This window comes from Aphelocoma coerulescens, chromosome 26 (assembly GCF_041296385.1).
Source record: "Aphelocoma coerulescens isolate FSJ_1873_10779 chromosome 26, UR_Acoe_1.0, whole genome shotgun sequence".
Classification (NCBI taxonomy): Eukaryota; Metazoa; Chordata; class Aves; order Passeriformes; family Corvidae; genus Aphelocoma; species Aphelocoma coerulescens.
In genome coordinates, this window is record NC_091039.1 from 6,084,951 (window position 1) to 6,088,840 (window position 3,890).

At 49.5% G+C, this 3,890-nt stretch overlaps 1 non-coding gene across 1 annotated transcript; it reads right to left on the reverse strand.

The window, feature by feature from the left end:
- Nucleotides 1-2,226: 2,226 nt before the first annotated feature.
- Nucleotides 2,227-2,298, reverse strand: TRNAW-CCA (transfer RNA tryptophan (anticodon CCA)). The gene has a single exon. It is a non-coding gene; the product is annotated as a tRNA-Trp (tRNA).
- Nucleotides 2,299-3,890: the final 1,592 nt, after the last annotated feature.

Consider the following 3,890-nt stretch of genomic DNA (forward strand, 5'->3'; position numbering starts at 1 on the left):
AAATCAGGCTGCACACAGGAGAACCAATAAATAAATATAAATATAAGTGTAAGTATAAGTAGAAATATAAATATAATTAATAATTATATGGATAAATATAATTATATAATAAATACATAATAAAGATTTATATTTATATTTATATTTATATTTATATTTATTTTTTTATATTTATATTTATATTTATATTTATTTTATATTTATACTTATATAAAATGATATAATATATTATATTATATATAATATAATATATATCATATATTATATATTATATATTGTAAATTATATATTATATATTATATATTATATATTGTATATTGTATATTTTATATAATAAATAAATACTTATATTTATTTTATATTTGTATTATATTTTATGTTTTAAATATTATATGTGTAAGTATAAATATAAGTATAAATATATAATATATAAAAATAAAAACAAAAACAAAACAAAAAAAATAAAAATAAAAATAAAAATAAAAATAAAAATAAAAATAAAAATAAAAATAAAAATAAATATAAATATAAATATAAATATAAATATAAATATAAATAAAATACAAATTAAATACAAACGAAATATAAACCAAATATAACTTTAAACACATCAATAAGTAACCTTTTCCTTTAAATCCTTTCCTCTCACCCCACAAAGCAGCGGCGTGTGGAGCAGCCCTGCTTTTGTTGTGACAGCTGCTGCGCTGTCAGATTAGGCCAGACCACAGCTGTTGGCTCCGTGTTTTCCTCCAAACATGTCCAAACCGCTCAGGATTTGGGACTTTTCCCCTTCAAGCAGCCCCCCAGGAATGCCCCCCCCGAGCTCATTGCTCCCACAAAGGCGGGGATTCATCCCGGCCTGCGGAATAACCCAGGCAGGTCGGGCGGCAGCTTTTGAAGGCCACTTCAAAGGCCGCCTCCAGAAAGGAAAGGTGGGGGCAAAGCAGCTTTTAGTGCCCACGAACTCCCCAAAAGGCTTGTGGAGATTAAAAACTGAATGTTCTACTTGAGTCAAAAGAGTAAAAAAATCCCTTTCAACTCCGATTTTTTTTTTTTTTCCCCCCTCAGGATATTCTAAGACCTCTGCAACGCTCCACGTACTTCATTCCCTTTATTCCAGCTCCTTTATCTGCTCCTGCAGCAGCATTTTGCTCCCTTCCCACCCAACTCCCTGCCAAAGCCCTCCCTGAGTTGGTATTTTCAGGGATTTCAACCTAAAAGAAGCAAATATGGATAATTTAGGGACGGCCTATAACGCTCCCTAATCCCAAAGGAGTCGCTGATGTTTCTTTGGCGTCCCAAAGCCAGGACAAGCCACGTCAGACCCCCCCAAAAACCCCAGCCCAGCTCTGAGCACAAAGGGTTCTTCCAGCAGCACATTTCCATGGATGTTCCCGGCACAGGGAATACCGGGAATGTAGAACCCCGCTGGATGCGACAGCTGCTGCTCCCTGCGGAGCTGATTCAACATTTGCCACCCCCACCAGGGGCAGGGGGGAAAGAAAACATCCCCCAAATCAACCCCTGGCAGGGTTTAAGGAGCAAACCTGCCTCGTTCCGATCATTTAATTCCCTTTACCAGGGCTCCGAGCTGCTCTTTAATGGCTCTCCGGATCAAAAATCTTTCCTTACTCCGCGCCAGAAAGTCAAGGAATTGGGACAGGATAAAGGCAAACAAACTCAGACGTCCACATGGTTTTTATTTCTGGTTCTGAGGCTCGGGACAGGTTCTCGCAGGACCTCACAGGGCACCAAACCACTGGAAGGGCTGTAGAAAAGTGAAGTTTTGCATCAACAGAGCCCCTGTGCCAGCAGCGCTCACTCCACCGAGGCCTCGATAAACATTCCCATGGAATTTCTCAGCGCTGCCTATTGGAATTCCCAAGGAAACCTCAGGGAAAGCTGGCAGATCCCTCTGCTCCAGGGATCTCCCTTCATCAATCCCCAAAATACGGGAGGAAGGATGGGCACACATCCAGGAGACCCCTTCATAACCCGTGTGCACCCCCAACGCGACTTTTTAACGTTTGATATTCAACGCTCGGGAAGAATTCCCTCCACCCCTGCCCTCTGAAGGAGGGGACGCCCAGGGGCAAAAAAGGAGGCGGGCGGAGGGGCTGCGGAACCGCGGGAGCTCCGCTCGCCCCAAACCCGCGGGGTCCGCGCCCCGAGCCCCCCGAAAACCCCGGGGGTGCGGTGAAAAAGGGAACCCCCCGAGGGGCGCCGTGACCCCGACGTGATTCGAACACGCACCCTTCTGATCTGGAGTCAGACGCGCTACCGTTGCGCCACGAGGTCTCGGCAGCGCCACCTCCGCCCTTGCTACAAGAGCCTGAGCGCCGCCCCCCGCGCAAACTTCCGCTGCCGAGCTTCGCTCGCCCGCACACCGGGAGCTCTCCGCACACCGGGAGCTCTCCGCACACCGGGAATCCCCGCACACCGGGAAGCTCCGCACACCGGGAAGCTCCGGTTTCTCCGGGATGGCCCCGCAGCAGCGGCCGCGCCCCCCCCGCCCCGCCCTGAGGGGCTCCGAGCCCGCCGCGCTGGCCACGCCCCCTCCACACACACACACACACGTGGGCTGTACCACCGCCCGCGGAGGGGTGGCTCGGCCCCACCAGCTGCGCGCTCCAGCGGCGCGGAGGAGGAATCCCCCCCTCTCCCGTACCCCGCGGTGGTTTGTCCCACGCCGGCCGATTTAAAGGGGCCGCGCGGGGAGAGGGGCCCGGGATGTGCGATGAGTTGGGGGCGTTCTCAGCCGGGCCGAGCCCAGGGGGTGCGGGGAGTTCTAACCTCCTTTTCCTGCCTTCTTCCATGTGTTTCTGTCGGAAAAAAAAGGTCGGCGAGCGACCTGGAGAGGGACTTTTGATATGGGCATGGAGTGGTAGAATAAAGAGAGTCGCTTTATACTAAAAAAGGGGAGATTTAGATGGGAATTTGGGAAGGAATTCTTTCCTGGGACTGTGAGGAGGGCCTGGTAGAGAAATTGTGGCTGTCCCATCCCTGGAAATGTCCAAGAGACTCCACCTTTCCCTGTCTCCCTCCCTAACCTCCCCTTCTGCTCCCACCGCACAGAATAAACCCCAATCTCCGAGCGGTGCCATAAATCCCATTTATTCCCGCAGCTCCACGTGCTGGATGGGCCGGGAAAAAGCTCATTCCAAGCGCAGACAGAGCCGCTCGAAGGAGCTGCTCCCGAGGCCATCGGGAATATTCACCGGGAGGAGACGGATCAATAGGGGAGTCTCGGGGCAAACCGCACCCGTAATTTATGGGATCACCGTGTGAACGTGGGGCGATGCAGCGGGAGCCGCCGGGATCGGGGTGTCCGCAGCTCCAGGAGACCTGGAAGCGCTAAAAGGGATCGGCATCCATCGGCTGAGTTCTCCTGATCCCTTCCCATGGCGCTCCCGGGATGCTCCTGGATCCCTCCCTGGTGTTCCTGGATCCCTCCCGAGAAAGGCAGGGAGAGCCGGGAGATGCCCCAAATCCCGCCGTCCCCCAGGGGACGATGGATGTTGGAAGAAAATCCTCCAGGAAAATGCTAAATACCGGCCAGCGATGCTCGTTAGGACGGAGCCCAATAATTACTCAAATAAATTGTGGGTTTTTTTCCCCCCATCTGACTTCCAAAGCCTCTGGCTGGGAGTTTTCCTGACCTCCCAGGCATCGCTGTGGGGCTGGTTTATGCCTTAACACCCCCCGTGCCCTTCCCCGCATCCATCCCATCCCCAAACACCGGGAATTTCTGTTTCAGGGCTCTTTTGGAAAGGGGCATTTTGGGAAAAACCAGCCGAGAAAAGGAGGGAGCAAAATCCCTCACCTCCAAACGACCATAAACCCCACACCCCAAAAATCATCATAATGAATTAATTAATTGGTTTGTTCAT